The 16,986-nt window shown below is 42.0% G+C and overlaps 1 protein-coding gene and 1 long non-coding RNA gene across 6 annotated transcripts in view; one reads left to right on the forward strand and one right to left on the reverse strand.

Annotated features, from left to right (window-relative positions):
• The window catches only part of GNB1 (G protein subunit beta 1), a 38,775-nt gene extending 31,632 nt beyond the window's left edge, over positions 1-7,143 (reverse strand). For 2 of the 5 annotated variants that reach the window (XM_063177129.1, XM_063177128.1), the window contains exon 1: positions 6,684-6,956. The gene's annotated coding sequence lies outside the window, so the exon portion shown is untranslated. Of the gene's footprint in view, positions 1-6,008; positions 6,034-6,683; positions 6,959-7,094 lie in introns of those variants that run through there. The other 3 variants (XM_063177130.1, XM_063177132.1, XM_063177131.1) reach the window with 3 other exon arrangements.
• Positions 6,356-16,254, forward strand: LOC134429787 (uncharacterized). The gene is made up of 3 exons (XR_010030646.1): positions 6,356-6,377; positions 8,162-8,255; positions 15,278-16,254. It is a non-coding gene; the product is annotated as an uncharacterized LOC134429787 (long non-coding RNA).
• The last annotated feature ends 732 nt before the right edge of the window (positions 16,255-16,986 follow it).

Genomic DNA, 16,986 nt, shown 5'->3' on the forward strand with positions numbered 1-16,986 from the left:
ATATCTGAACTGATAAAATATTCCCCAAACCTACTTTCACACACAGCATGGATGGAACTCTGAGTTTCCAGAGAAGTATTTTGGTTTTACTTTTTTTTTTTTTCCCTCTTTGCTGGGGGAAAAAAAAAGAACAAGCTTAAAATAGTGACAAAAATCTATACATAGCTTTGAATATAGGACCACGTTACATAAAGCTACAAAAAATTATCTAATCTATCTAATTACAGATAATTAATATTTTCTTTTTTTGGGGAGTGCTGGCAGGCATTACTGCAGTTTTCAAGAAGACATCAAAAATATTCTCATGTGAAAAAAAAACATGATAAACATAACTGGCATGAAATTGTAGGCAAACCTTCAGATCAAGGTAGGAACAGAGAGAAAAAAAATATTTAAGTATACACAATTAAAATAATCCTTATAACATCTAGAATGTTATAGAACAGAAGACTAAACAGAAAACCTTTAGAAATTGCAGTGGTTTGACAAGCTGATATTCTACCTCCTCCAATTAATAAACTTATTTTTAATGAAGCAGTTTCAGGCAAACTACTTACAGAAATGAATTCCATTTCCCATTAAAATGGCAACTAGGTTTTTAATCAGCCTCTTTGCCTTCACTGCATTAAATGCTACTAATTTTTCCCTCACCAAGTTCTAAATGTGATCTGTGAAAAGAACTCTGAGATTCAGCCTGTCTTTACCACCCTCAATGACAGAGCCACCTCACAGCTTTGTCTCCTTTAAGCTCCCTCAGATCACCTTCCTCAGGCCTTCAGCCTCACTTCCACTCATCCATCATCAGGATTCCAAAACAGATCAAATTTTAACCCTTCAGTCCCATCACATGCACAAATAACTGCAGGTCTTCCCTTCATGAAAAAATACATTGTTTTCAATCATTTTTAATTACCACAGAGTATCTGACAAAGGGAACATATTCATAAACCCAAAATTTATGACTGTGTTCCCTTTATGAATATGTTTCCCAGGTCTTCAAAATGTCTGCAACACCTTCCAAAGGATTCCAATTTTAAACCTGCTGGAGTTACTTTATTGGATTTTAACAAGACTTTAATCCAGCAGTATCTCAACATTTGCTTTTTAACTGCTTTCTCAAGCCCTCACTGCCCAAACACCAATAACCAGATCAATGTACAACACCCAGATATATCTTTATTTTCTTCCACTTTAAGCCAGCACTAAAAATCCTGCAGAGAATTTACAAGTTATTATTTCCATGGCTCCTTACAAATTACACTTCCATAACGTCCCCCAAAAAAGTATTTTTTTGGCTAACACATAAAAAAAAAAAATTTCCCATGTAGGCATTTAATTGCAGCACCCCCAGTAAAAGTGAGAGTAAGATATTCATAGCAGGAGACACATCTTGGCTGCTTCCAGATGGCACCAGAATATTGTCAGTACTCCCTGGCTGGGTTCAAGACAGAAAATTCCTGCATTTCTAAGAATATGCTGGGCAAGGGAAACATCACCCCCTGAAACCAGCACACCCAAACCCTCCAGACAGCCAGAAATATTCCATTGTATTTCAAGAGATTAACAAATCATATTCCACATCACTCCAATAAATGCTGTATGAACAAGTATTAATACATTAATTCATTTGTAGTTAATACAAATGAATACTCTTACAAGATATTAATTGCAAAGAACTTCATTTTAGAAGGTCAGCTGTTAAAAAAAGAGGCCAAGAAGATCTGATTTTTATGCTCACAAAATTATTTTAAAGTGTGTATTTCTAACCATCTCCTTTCTCTCTACTCAGAAATCCTCTACTATTTTAATAAAAATGCAATATTCTGCCTAAAAACCCATCTTGGAGTGCCCATATTTGCTACTAGGAAGCTTTGCACAGTAATTTACATTGATTATTTTGGCATCTCAAGTGAAGGTACTGCTCATAGCCAGCTCCAGGCTTTTAAAAACCTCTTAATGTTCTGCTCAACTACCAGTTGGCTCAAGGATCTATGGATTCTGCATATATCTGTTTGGTGAAAAACAAATCCACACTCACAGAATCCCCAGCACACTGGACACCCTGGGAAGAAACAATAAATGGAGACACTATGTTAAATAGAAACATGGGGGCTTGGGGGTATTTTTGTTTTTTATCATGACCTTGGCTAATGCTCCTTCCAACTTTATCAGTGGGGAGAAAAAAACCATTTTGAATGGAATATGTATTCTTTTCATTTTCAGTCTGCACATCAAGCAACCAAGAGACTCCCTTCAAAAAATGTCCATTTTATCTTCAGTCACATGCTTAAGAAACATTTCATTAATGCAAGCAAGCTACTTTCAAGGTTATATTTTTTTTTTTGGCCACATAACCAGTAAAATTCTGTATTTAAAAGACCCCATTTAAAATTCTGTAGTAAAAAAGACCCCATTTAAAATTCTGTATAAAAAAAGACCCCATCTAAAATTCTGTATAAAAAAAGACCCCATCTAAAATTCTGTATAAAAAAAGACCCCATTTAAAATTCTGTATTAAAAAAACCCACCTAAAATTCTGTATAAAAAAAGACCCCATTTAAAATTCTGTATTAAAAAACCCCACCTAAAATTCTCTATAAAAAAAGACCCCATTTAAAATTCTGTATTAAAAAAACCCCACCTAAAATTCTCTATAAAAAAAGACCCCATCTAGAATTCTGCCATGACCACAGGCATTAGAGACTCCAAGGCCAACTCACCTCAGGGTAATTCAACACCTGGAATGGCCAATTTCCCATTTCCATTTCCCATTTCACCCTGCTCATCCAAAGCAACACTAAATGCAATTGCTGAGACAATACGGTGTGCCATATGGCCAAAAGTGGATATTAAAATTGAGAATATCAATTACCAATCCACTAATGCTGAGAGCCAAAATCCATGGACAGTAAGAATTTAATCCAATTCAGTGCCTAGAACACGAGCTGAGCCCAGAGAGGAGGAGACAAATCTACTGCTGCTCTCACAGAGAGCTAACAACTCCCATTTTTTATTGCAGGAACTACAAAAGCAGCTGAACATCCCCAACCACAACTCCAGGCCTGGTAGGAATCTACAAAAACAACAAAAGTTTTAGATGAATTGGCATCTGGTTGCACAGGGATTGAGAAATCCTAACTCAGTTACTATTTAAGAAGCAGCAGTTTGGTTGTTTTCCACATGAGCAAATGGAAGCACCAGGAAGTTCCACAGGGCAGCCAACATCTTGCTTCATTCCAGGAAAAGGCATCCTACAAACACAGTATCTATTGCCACTATAATTAAAGGGCCTTGGAATTGCATAAATTGAAGGGTTTTCTTCTTCTAAGTGAATTAGCTGAATGATTCAAGTTTTAAATTTTTTAATAGCTGTGGAAGGTTTCTTTTGGGATGATATTAAGAATAATGCTGCACAAAATTCTATCCACTCCCTGATTGCACAGAACTTCATTGATTACTTACACAAGAATTCCCATTAAGTCCAAATCCAGCATCTCCACGTTTCCATGAGGCACAGAGGTGATTTAAGAAACTGTTCTGCTAAGATTTCCTGTGGAATTTTAATTTACCATGTTGTCAAAGATTTCATGCTAGGATGCCTGCTACGTACTGACTGAGCAGCTGCAAGGACTCAACAAGGATAAATGTAATTTATCTTACCCAAACCAGAATCTCACTTCACTCTGCTCTTTCTGATCCTGTACTAAAGAGCTAAAGTAGTTATAACAAAAAAATTTTAGTAATTTAAGGTTTAACAGGACATTAACTTCAATGGAACTAACAGTTTATTAGACAGTATTCTGAATTTTAAAAAAGTGTTCATGAAACACCACAGGAATAAAATGCACTCAGCTAATTTCAGCTTTTTTTTTTTTTTTAATTAAGAAAAAGACCAGCACTGCAAGCCTCAACTGAAAAGCTCTGCTGTTCCCAGCTTCCTTCTGCATGAGCTACAGCTGGGTTACTCCAATAAACTAACAAACAACTGATTATACATTAAGTAATAGATAAACAGTAGTAAAATGTTTGATAATATCAAAGGTTTGGAGGTCACTTGAATACAGGAGACATAACAAGCGTTTCTTATTTTTCTTGCTGGGAAGTGTATTGTTTTAAGCCTGACTCCAGTATATCAAATATTAACCAAGCTATTTTATTTAGGCTACCAAAGTTAAGGTGTTTGGCACTGAAATATCACAGGAGCTACAAATGAGAAGTCCATTTTTCTCAAAAGATACTAAAAAATAACGTAAAAGGCCTTAGAAATTCGCAGTGTTATTTTGAAACTGAGTACCCAGAGCTGTTTTAACACCCCCCCCAGCCTTTCTTATTCGTGCCCATTAAAAGAACAGTTATCCAGAGGATGGCAGTAATTCTGGGTCAGCCTGAAACCCTCCCCAGATCGGGAGGTTCTGAAGCAGGCAGGAGCCTCCTGTGGCACAGAGAGACACCTGTGTGCACAGGCTCTGATCCGAGATCACCTGGCAGCACAGACCCACGGCCCAGCAGCCTTTGTGTGCCTGTGCTCTGCCTTTAAAAACTGCTTTTTAGCAACAGGCTTCACAAAAGCCAGGGACGTTTTGGTGGCGTTAAGCAGGCACTGCAAGGTAAAAACGAAAATTGTGTCACCCCTTTATTCAGTTAAGAGCCTATGTGAACATTTCAATAAAACTATTTACTCCTCCCACCTAGTTCCTATCTGGAGGAGCTCACAAAAATTAAGGGAAAAAAAAAAAAAACCCACAGATTTCTCACAGCAAATCTTCCAAACGCTCCTCCTCCCCCCACCCCAGAAGAGAAGAAAGCAAAGAGAATGAGAAAGTAAATCTAAAACACAATTACGAAATAAGATCTAGTTTGGCAAAGCTGGGCTGAGGAGGAGTTGAAAAATGAGAGCTGCCTTGCTGCAAACGCCATCTTGTTGCAGCTACTGGGCCCAGGCACAGAGAGATCCATTCATTCACAGCAGAAAGAAAATCAGACACACACCCTGGCTAATCTGCAGCCACCAAAACAACTACACTATTATCACCCCTTCTCCTTGTCCCCTCCTCAAGCACAAGGGACAGAAATAAACTCTGATCTATCACATCTGGGGACGGATTTAGCTGTTAACATATTATCTTCATTTCCTCACACGTATTTCACATACACACCGACAGCATTTTGTCTCGATTCACATCCTCGTGTCCAGATCAGCTTAAAATATGGGATAAATGTCTCAAGATTAGGTGCAGATACCCTACAGCAGCAAAACGTTTAATTTTTCAGTCTTAAATCGCCTCCCCAAGTTGAGCCAACTATTCTCAAAAGCTGTTTCAATAATCACTTAAGCCTTACATTTACAGTGCTTTCCTCCTATTTCCTCCTGTGGAGACAATACATAATAACGTGGCAGTCGGCACATCCTAGAAAGGATGCCTGCTTTAAAACGAGTCCCAGCCATGACTTTGTTAGGGAATAATGAAATATCACATTCGTTAAAATTTCAGTTCATCCTCAGGAATGATAAATTGACATCTTACAACAACCTCTACATCATTCTGATTTTCTTCTGGACAAGATTTTTTGGTTAATAAAACGCTTTATCTCTTTCATATTTACATGCAAGGCTTTACACATCCTCGTCCCCTACAAAGCTGTAGGATTAAAAACCCTACACGTTCAATATCCCTTGGATGGATCAAAAAAAATAACGCTGAAATCCTTTCGATAAAAAGCTCGGAATTGAAACAATATTTTAAACAACATTTCCAAGGAGAAAACTCCATCTTCCTATTGTAGCAAACACCCTCCATGATCTTCGTTATCGCTGCTACGGGCACACAAAAATATGCAGCACCGTAATACATGGGGGAACAAATATAACAAATATGCGGTTTGAATCCATGCTCGGTTCCGGTTCTAACGAGAACAAAACCTTCCCTACCCCTCCCTCGCCCAGCACACCCAGCATGAGCCCCATCTGCGAGCCCTCGGCTGCCCGGGGGTGCTGCAAGCAGCCTTACCCTGTTTGTCTCACCCCCGGCTCCTCTTAATCAGTTTTCCACCATTACAGCAGCCACACCATTGCCTTTTTTTTTTTTTTTTTTTTTTTTTTTTCCTCCTTCCCCTTGAATTTCTCTCCAGATATTCCCTCTGCCGGCTGGATCGCTCTGGAACTCGCCTTTTGTGGCTTAAGACAAGACCCCCAAACCGTCTAGCAGGGACCACTACAGCGTAATTATAATTAAAAATGGAACCCCGCAAGATCCGAGGTCTCCTCCCTTTTCGCCTGGAAGCCTTCGAGAGGGAATCGGTCCCACCCCCACCTTTTTCCCCTCCTCCTCCAGCTACAAACACACTTCTTTTTTAGGGGAAGCTGGAGCCCCGAGGAGGTGGGAAGCGCGGGGGAGGGGGGCTATTTCCAACCCCGCCATACCGGAGGTCGCCGAGAACGGGGGCGATGAGAAGGAGGAGGCGGCCCGGGGGGCCCCCGGTGCGGCGGCGGAAGGGGAGGACAAGGGAGGAAAGGAGAGGGAAAGGAGAAGTGCGGCAGGAGGAGGAAGCGCGGGGGAGGGGAAGGAGCGGGGCTGAGGGGGAGCCGAGGGAAGATGGCCCCGGGGTGGGGCCGGCCGGGGCTCGGCGGGCGGGAAACGCGTTCTGAGGGACCCCCGCCCTCCCCGCACCCCTCACACGGTTACCTGCCCTCCCGGCCGCTGCTCATGAACCGGGCCGGTCCGTCCGCCGCCCGCGGTCCTGCCCGCGTCCCGCCGGCCTGGGGAGGGAAGGGGGGCGGAGGAGGAGGAGGAGGCGGCGGAGGAGGAGCGGGGGAGCCGCCCGCGATGCGCCCGGCGGGTCCCGGGGAAGGCGGCAGAGCCGAGCGGGAAGGAGGGATCCGCGGGGGAGGGGGTGTCGCTGGGTCTCGACTCCTCCTCAGCCCGCTCAGCTCCCCGCAGCCATCGGGCAGCGGCAGCCTGGGCGCGGCGAACCTCCCTCCTTCCCCTCCTCCCTCCGCCCCGCCCGTGCTGCCCGCCCGGGAAACCCCGGCTCGGCTCCCACCCCGCCCCGGCCCGCCGCCCCGCGCGGCCCCGCCGCTCCCCGCCGCCCCTCACCGGAGGCTCCGCCGCCCCGGCCGCCGCGAGCCTCACCGGAGGCTCCGCCGCCTCCACCGGGCACCCGCCCAGCGCGGCCGGGAGGGAGGGCGGGCGGTGCGCGCGGCCGGGAGCCTCGCGGTGCGCGCTCCCGCGCGGGCAACGCCCTTCGGCCCCTTACGCTGGCGGCGGCCGCGCGCTTCCCGCCTCCCGCCCGCGCGCCCGCGCGCTCCCTCCCCTCAGCGAACAAAGGGCGAGGGCGAGCGGCGGGATCGCGGCCGCCCCGCCGGCCCTGCAGGCCGAAAACAAGTCAGAAAGAGCCGCATGGGAACAAAAAGGCACGAAACTGAAGCCACAAATGGTGTTTAAGCTCAGGTCTGGGAGAGGCAGAGCCTCCACACCGCGTTAAATGGGAGTGCTCCGGGCTGCCGAGCGGGAAAGGGCGGGAGAGGCCACAGGCCTTAAAATGCTGCTCACAAGAGGCTGGCAGGCGATAAATATCTAAATATCATCGTGTGAGGAGAGACTGCGGGAGCTGGGCCTGGTTAGTCTGGGAAGACTGAGGAGGGATCTCATTAATGAATAAAAATATCTCCGAGGGGTGTCAGGGGATGGTGCCAGGCTCCTCAGCAGTGCCAGCCACAGGATGCAGAGCAATGGCTGTGAACTAAACCAGAAGTTCCTCCTCGGCATGAGGAAGAGTTTCTTTCCATGAGGGTGGCAGCGAGCAGCTGTGTGTGGAGTGTCCCTTTCTGGAGCCATCCCAAACATATTTTGACAGTATTCCTGTTTCATCTGCTCCAGGTCACCCCACTTCAGCCAGGGTGATCTCCAGAGAACCCCTCCAACCCTCACAAATCTGTGATCCTGTGATCTTTCCCTCAGAAACTTGACAAACAGCAATTCTGTAGCTTAGAACTTCTTTTTTCCAGCTTTGTTTATAAAGGTACTCACACAGCCAAAGTTTCCAGAGCATTCCTTTCATGTTCTCCTCACAGCATCCATCACTGCTCTGGAAGGGTTTGCATGAAAGAGAAAGTAGGAAAAAATAATAAGGGAGCATAAAATTTGCAAATTCTGTCTTGCAGATGGGACCTCACATAAACCAGGCAGGAGACATGTCACCAAAATGGAATCATTTCCCACCAGAACTCATACTGAAACCCTAATTAATATTGAGAAGTAAGTAGAGATACACTATTGTGTCACTTTTCCTCTTATCACAGCTCTAAATCTGAGGTTTTTCCCAAATATTTGTTTATGCCTTGCTAAAAGGTGAGGTTACTTGGCAACCAAAATAGGTTTGTAGTAAAAGTAAAACAACCCACAGCATTATAGTCAATTTTCAATTAAAGCCTATCCAGCATGAATACACTGTATTAAAATAAACAAAAGACCCCACAACACACAAAAAGCCCACAAACACAACAAAAACCAACCAAAAAAAGGTTCATGAGGTCAATATTTCTTCTGCAAACTCTTCCCCCAGTAGATTCTTACTTCCCCAGAATTTAAAGCAGTGTTCCTTCTGTCATGCCTTCTGCAGGGAGGTGTGGTTACCTCTAATTAGTAAAAGAAAGAGCAGGTTTGCCATTTAAATGTAGGAAAGTGGATTGGCTATTATTCAGTTTGTCTGTTATGAAAAACTATTAGATCCTGGTGTGGTTAAGCCTTTGATTTATAATGATCAAATGTTTGATTTTATATAACTTCTATGATGCACTAAAGCTTTAATTCATCACCTTGTGATTTACAAATAACAAAATAAGAAATTTACTGAAATTAAAATAAATTATTCTTGAATTACTGTCCCAAATTACTCATATTCTTTCCAGTGACCATGGGGAAATTTCTGTTCCAGCCCTGCAATGTGGACAGGAATGTTAAAATCTGTGAACCACATGGATGCAGATGGGGATGTCAATGTTCCTGAGGCCAGCATCCCCATCTGGAAAATACTGATTAAATCTGAGTGCTCCAGAAACACCACAAGTTTATTAGATACTTGCAAGGTTGCCTACAGATTTCAAAAGCAGTTAAACACAATATTTTAGTCATTAAATCTAAGTGAGATTTCTAGTAGGCAAATTGCATGTTGGTTTTTTAAAATTTTTTTAGTTAGAGATTACTTTTAGGCTTAGCAGAGATTAAAATATCAATTTATGTGGAAAACAATGACCACTTAATACATTAGGCAAAAAAAGGTACCATTCATAAAAGGTTTAAAAAAGTCTTTGTTTTACAAAGGAAAAAATCAAAATCTTAGGAGATTTTGTGGAAATTTTTCAGCTAGCACTGGATGATACAGAAAAAAATCTGTGTAATGAACAAAAATAACATTCTGAGATTGATAGCAAATAGTAAATCACATTTTGCTTCTTTGAGAAAATAGCTGCATTGAGATTTTGTTATTGGACTAGAACAGTTGCAGTGTGAATTAATTATATCATAAATTACATAATTATAACTGATACCATTTTAAACTAATGCATGCTTTATTCCCATTGCACACTCTTATCACACAGATCCTGCTTTTCCTCCTCAGGTTTCTCTTCCATGCTTTTACCAGTGGTGCAATTCTAATAACTAAACATGGTTTGGGTTTTTTAAAATAAAATACACATTCAGATCTTCTAAGAATCTCTGGGTTTTTTTCCAACATTCTAATTTTTATGCATTCTAATTTTTAAAACCTGGAGGTTTTATAATCTGAGCAATCCCACATTGCTGTGTGCAACAAGGTGGTTTATTCTGCTGTCCTCATGTGATCCTGTGCTGGGAGCTGCTGCACAGGCATTATCTTTAATTTCTAAATTTATTTCTCATTTTTAATCCTAATTTTTCACACAGATCCATGAACTGCCATAGTTTGCACTGTTCAGGGGATGAATGTGCAAATCACCAGAATTAAGTGGACTTACAGATATAAGTTTATCTCTTCCTATACACTGCAAAAATATTGTTTAAAAATTCACTGAAAACATCTGTGAATACTTGAAGATCTGGTATGGATAATTAATAAAACAAATTTTAATGTTTTTTGATTAGTCCATTTTGAAGTTACAGTTCTGGTCCTGGGTTAGAGCTACAGAAAACCTCTGTAGAAAGGTTGCTCCACAGTTCTCCATTGCAAAATTTCTTGCACCTTTTTCTCAATCAGCTGACATTAACCCCTTTGTAGGGAGCATCCTGAGTTAGGTGAAGCTTTGGGCAGTTCCTCTTCTCAAAGCAATTAATTTTTGCACACAAATACCATTGTTATAATCAAAATTTACATGTTGTTATTGTATGATCGTTATGGTAAATCAAGATGCCCCTGTGCTCTGACAGAATAACTGTCACCAAATAGTGGAAAGGTACAAATTTTGCTTTCTACAAAAAGGTGGAAAATCAACACTTACCAAAATTGCAAAGCTCCTCAGATGGTGTAAGGATACTGCTGAAGTAATAAATAATTGTGTTTTGCCTCCTTTCTTTGTTACCTCAGGTAAGTGTTTTTAATAGACTGACTCAAAACCCCAGCTCATGTTCCAGAACCTCACCATTCCCATTCCAGAACACTTTGTGTATGCTGGGGTGGCTGCAGAGCATTCTGTGAGCCCTGGACAGAGCCAAGGACACACTCACGTGATTGTCAATGAGTTTGAAGTTCTCCATTTGGTCCCTAAAGAAAAGCAGAACTCTCATTTCTCCTGACATTGCACCAAAATTAAAGGAAGCTTATACAATGTCTAAACTTCAGCTGTGCTTCAACCCTGAGTATTCAGAACTCTTTTTTTTTTAAACTATTGTTTTATTTTTTAAAACCTAATTCAGAGCAGTTCCAACCTGCTGTTATTTGCCACTTCTTTAACAATTGGATGACAATCATCACTGCTACCTTCTGAGGAAGGACCCAGGTAGCAGAATATCAAGATCATTCATTAGAGAAAATAAATAAGTAAAAGCAAACTGAATAGAAATCCTCAGTGGGGCCAGGCAGAGCAAAAAGTAGGAGTAGCTCAGTCTCCTTAGTTACATTCTGCATTCTCACAGTTTCTTTCAGTTTCCCTATTATTATGGAACAAAAGAGTTATTTTAAACACTTCTGAGAACATGGCATAAAATTAGCAAAACTGTGTTAGTCTGCAGAGAATATAATTGACAAGGTTTTAAGGTAAGGAGAGCTGGTTTGGGAGTCTGTGTCAAACAGCAAAGTCCATACTCTGAGTTTATAACTGATCCAGCCATGGAATTCCTGAATTCCAGTCCTGGTGAGGGTTTTGTGTGAGATGGGTCAAGGACAGTTAATTCAGAATTGCTGAGAGACTTTGGAAGTCACTTCAAAATCCTCTGGAAAAATCCATTGCTGTGTAGGGGAAGGAGCAGAGTTGTGAAGGGCCAGAGCTGTCCTGGGTGTGTTCCTGGGATGTTACAATGTTATAATCACATCTCTTATATGATTGTCTGGGAATATTTTGTCCTCAACAGAGGCAGAATTGGAGCAGGACACACTGGGCTCCCTGTCCTTAAAAAGGCATTATCTCTAGTCCTGTTTTCTCACAAATTCTAATCTGGTTTTCTCACAAATTGTGGCTGGAGGTGCTTTCATTTCCAGGGAAAAACCTTGCTCCTATTCCTTTGTGACCCATTTAAAAAGCATCAGTGCCACAGGTACCTGTCACTTCAACAATAATACAAATTTATTCCTGGTTCCTATGTTTGGCAGAACTTGTAGCATTTTCCAAAGCCAAAAAAATACAAATACTGTTGTCTTAGACACAGGAAGCTGATGCAGAGGGATGTGAAATTCTTTACCACCAGCACCCAGCACTTTATGGAAAGAAAGGAGATGAAATGTTGGGGTTGCTTGAACCTGGATCTGCTGATCCTCACAGTCAGCACTTGATTTTATACTGTGATACAATCCTACAGTGACACAAATAGAGAATTTTGTAATCTCTGTGGATACTTGTTCAACAAAACACAAAACTTCTCTGCTGGGACTGCTCTGTTCTGAACTTTTTTTTCATATTCCATCTTAGAAGCATCAACAGGTGTCTCAAGGTTGGTCTGAGCATGTTTATGCACTTACCAAACACCAATGCTCCTTTTTTTCATTCTATTTAAACAAATCCATCTTCAGAGAGCCAAAAGAATAGCTTTGAGTGGTTTTTTCTTAGAATCAGAAATGTATCAGAGCTCTTTTCCATTTGCTGGGGATTATTCTGGTTTTCCTTTGTACTCAGGTATTTATTGTGAGTTTACATTTTTGCTGTACCTTTAAACTTGCAAGCTGTAGCTTGGCTTTTAAAAGTCCTTTGTTGCTCTCGGAAAATAATATAATAGCAACAAAGGGAATTGTAATAATCATCTTAGAAATCAGATTCTGCATTGTGTGTTTACAGAATCTATAAACACACCCAACTAATTGCACACATGATCTTCCTTTAAGTAGGTAACACTTGGGTTGTGTGAGGGCTGATCAAGCAGTTTGAGTAAAAACTTAAATCCTCACATTTCTCCATTTAAATCCTCATATTTTTCCATTTAAATCCTCACATTTCTCCATTTAAATCCTCACATTTCCCCATTTAAATCCTCACATTTCCCCATTTAAAGGGACTTTCCTCAAGGGGTTCATTGAGCAGCAAACAGAAAAACAACTGGGACCCAGGAGATGCTGAGAGTTTAGAATGCACATTGAGAATTCAGCCTGGCTGCTGAACTTTCCATGGTGTCAGACACAGCAGATTTGTGGTGAAGGTTGAAATGCCTTCAAAGACAAGAAGGAATTTGCTCACCTTGCTGTGTGTCAGACTCCGTGGAGCTTCCATCCCATCCTTCCATCCCTGCAGGAGCAGAGTGGGAAAGGGGCACAGCTGTGTGTCCTTAGGAAGCTGCTCCCAACCATTCCTGCTCTCTCCAGGAGCCTGACCTGCAGCTGAAGGAGAACTTCAGTGCTGCTGCAAGATTCCAGAATCCAGAAAACAAAAATGCAGCTGTAAAACAAAAATATTCATGGTCAGGGGACTTCACCAGTGGCCTTGGAGAATCCCTGTGAAGTCAAACAAAGCCTCATTGCCATGAGAAGGTTGGAGAGTTCAGTGGGCATTAATTGAATTGCAATAGGTAATAAAATGAGTAGGTTCAGTGATGGTTGCATCCCATACTCCAAAATTAAGTAATTATTTGGGAAAAAAGCAAAACACAGTTCAGTTGCTGGTCAAAATGAAAGAACTTGCAGCCAAGTTCTACTCATGTCCTTTGAGTGAGGGGCTGGGCTGGTTTATAAATGTACAAAAAGAGAATTTTCCTGTGACCTGTGGGATCTGTCACAGTAAATATCCCAAATCTCAAATAATTTGTCAGCAATTCTGTGAAACCCTTCCTTGGGAGAACCTGCTACAGAGAACATGCTTAAAATTCATGTTTCAAATCAGCAGAACTAAAATTTATACATAAATTGTGACATCTCTCTATCACTGCTCAGGAGAACTGACAAAGTACAAACAGCCAACACAGTTGGATTTTCAGAGGCTGAATGAATGGAGGTTTTAGTAAATAAACAGCACATGAAATTTAGTTTTTATACAAAGACAATTACTTATAGTGGAAAAAAAAATAAGCCCCTCTACATGTATAGTTTTGCTTAGTCAAGCCAAAATATTTATTGAAGAAATAATTTTGATGGGAAATATTTTTATAAACCTTAAAACACAAACAAGTCTGGACTAAGAAGTTGCAAAGAGTCCAGAAATACATTAAAAAATAGATACTGAAAGTAACATAAACCACCCCCTTTCCCTAATGATAGCATTATCATGAACAAGGAAGAAAACCCATAAAAACCCAGTGTTCTCTAAAAACCTTTACCTTTTCACTCACTGAACAATCCAGTGTCAGACCTGGAATAAAACCTACTTGTAGGTGATTATTGTGTGTTGAGAGGTGATGCTTGATTAAAGACATTTCCACTCAACAACTGTCACAGCTGGAAATCAGCTCTTCCATCTCTGCTGCTGTTGTGCCAGTCCCATAACACACAAAGGCCTTTGGGCTTCTGTGATTTCTGCCACACTGCTGCCAGTAGGGATTTGCAGCAGAATTTTTATTTTATTTATTTATTTTGGAAATTTTGCATTTGCAGCAGAAAATCTGGATTTCAGGTTAGGAGTCCAGGACTGCAAGTAACTTAAATTCCCCACTTACCTCAGCTTGGGAACATCCTAGAAAAGACCCAGCATTATCAATGTACTATTCAGCATTAACTGAAATAGGCAAAAAGACAATTTTGAGTAAATGGACTTACAGCAGGATTTCAGATCTCTTAGATTACTTAGAGTACTTCAAAGAATAGTTTTGTTTCCTTTGAATTTAATATTTAAAAAGAATTGAATGGTTTCAATTCTTCACATTTCCACCTTTTATTTATTTTTCCCCTATGGATTATAGGCTACCATGATAGCATACCTACAAATATTTCATTTGTTAGGGATTCCAAAAAAACCCCTTAGAGAAAAAACAAAGCATGAAAAACAGTTCATCTCAGTACCACCTTCCAGTATTAGAAATATAATACCCAAATGTACTTCTTGCTATTTAAAACATGTTTAGAGTTCCATTTATTTTTATGATCAGATGAGTCAATCTCAATTTTTTCTTCTCCCTATAGTTCCATATTGGGGTTTAAATCCTTGTAACAAATGTAATAGGAATAAAGATGAATGACATTTTCAGTACTTTTAATAAAACCTCTTTCCACTGCCAAAATTAATGTTGGAGTCAAAGCTGAAAGCACTCTGTGGTTTCCTGATATGCAGCAGTCAGCAGAAATGTATCCAGAGGCATCATCCCCCTTTGGCATTTGTAACTGATGCTACTCCTATTTATTATTTATTAATCTCTCACTTTGAGGGACTGAAACCCAAGGACTCTTTTCTGTTTGCTGGGATGAAAATGCAGGTGAGTTGTGGGGTTTAACCCCTTCTGCTGCCCAGGCTGCAAACTTCACATCAGCTTCCAGGTGTGATGCTGGTCACATTTTTCCTGGTTTAGTTTGAGGCTCAAACTGGGCAGTTGAACTGCCTGACCCTTGGCCTGAAGTCTAGCAGGCTGTTTTTGAAGGACACCTCGAGCCTAGATAAAAATCTAGAAAGTGAAATTAGCCTGTTATAATTTGTGATAATTTAGGCATTGACTGATCCAAACCTCCTTTTCCACAGATTTTCTTACTTGCAAAGTGACATGATGGCTGAATTTCTGCCTTTGGTTGATGCTCAGTGTCACCAGCAGGAGTCTGGCTGTGGAGATGGTTTCAGTGTCACTGGGAGTGTCACCCTTGTGGATGATGTTTGCTGAGGGCCTGGGTGCAGCCTCACGTGCAGGTACCAAACCCAGCTCAGCCACTGAGGATATTTTGGGATTGTGCTGTCACCCAGAGCCACTGGGCTGTGCTGCCTGCCCTGAGCCCTTGGGCTGGAGGTGTTGGCCATGAACTCCAACCCTGCACTCCTGAGAGTTTGAACAGGCCAGGCCAGAGCGAGTCCCTGCTGTTCTGCATATAAGGGGGTGGAGGAAGGAAATCTGGAGAGGAAGCTGAACTTCCTGTGCCAGAGATTTTCTACTGGAGCCTTCCCTGAATTCAAGAATGTGCAGCCACAGCTTTAGATGTGAATCACTCAAATTCGGACATGCAGATTTGAAGAAAGACCCTTCCACATCCACACCTGTGGTTTGGGGCTCATAAAGAACAATCTGACTGATTTTTGGACCTGGCATTGCCTCTTCCATCCCCCACCCCATCTCCAGATGGATGAGAAACTCCTTTTATTTTAGTTTCGTTTCTCTGAATGCTGGTTCAGACTCAGAGGAGCCAGTTTGGGTGTCAGGATTAACCACAGGTCCGTGGGTGAATGGCTGCACAGAGTTACAAAGGGGAGAGGCACCAAGGAGCCAAAAGGAGCAGGCCTGATGACAAAAACGGGAGGGGGCAGGAGAAGGGCTGTGTGTGACAGCCATCAGTTGTTCAGACACGTGTACACACTTGCACTTTCATGATCTATAATTATAAATGGATGAAGAAGTCACCAAACTAATTCCATAGATGCTCTAATTATCCTGATTTTGTTGTGCTAATTGCATTAATGTGTGTTACCTGGTATAATGAACATTGATTAAATCTTGGAGATTTTGGGGTGTAGGTTTTGTACCTAAATTGTGGGATGTATTAGGAAATCAAGAGGTAGGAATCAATGAGAAACTTTGAATTTTCATGACAGTGATTCTGGCACAGATTCTGAGCAGTGGGTTTGCAGCATCTCTAGTTACAATTCCCTTCAGATTTTTCATCAATAACCATTGTGATTAAAACCTGGGCGAGCAAGGCCAAGCTCTGATGAAACATGGTTTTGTTGTTGGTGACAATGTGATAAACTAGAGAAAGGAAGGGAAATCTCTCTTCCTTCTCTGGCCTGGAGAAGCATTATTCCTTGTGTTCCTTTTTTTGAATCCAGGCAATTTCCTGTGCTGCTAAAGCCTGGGCTCCCAAAGGAGGGGCATTTCTGTAGCACCCTGCACCCCAAAGCAGGAGCAAGGTTGCATTTATTTCCCTGTTCCAGCAGCTCATCCATTATTTTCTGATTAAACAGTTGGTGCAGAGCAGAGAGGGGAGATTGGTCTTGCTGTGATTTCACCTTGGCTCTCCCTTCCCGTGGGGCCACACTGGGGTGGCCATGCTGGGGTGGCCACTGAGGTGTCACAGCTGTGGTGTCACAGCCTCCCTCCCTGCTGTGGGGGGTGGTGCCATGGCAGTGCCAGCCCTGCTGTCCCCTGTGCCCAGGTGGCACCGCCGCCAGTCAGGGCAGAGACACAGGGACAGGGACAGGGACAGGGACAGGGACAGGGACAGGGACAGGGACAGGGACAGGGACAG

This window comes from Melospiza melodia, chromosome 26 (genome assembly GCF_035770615.1).
Source record: "Melospiza melodia melodia isolate bMelMel2 chromosome 26, bMelMel2.pri, whole genome shotgun sequence".
NCBI classification, from domain to species: domain Eukaryota; kingdom Metazoa; phylum Chordata; class Aves; order Passeriformes; family Passerellidae; genus Melospiza; species Melospiza melodia.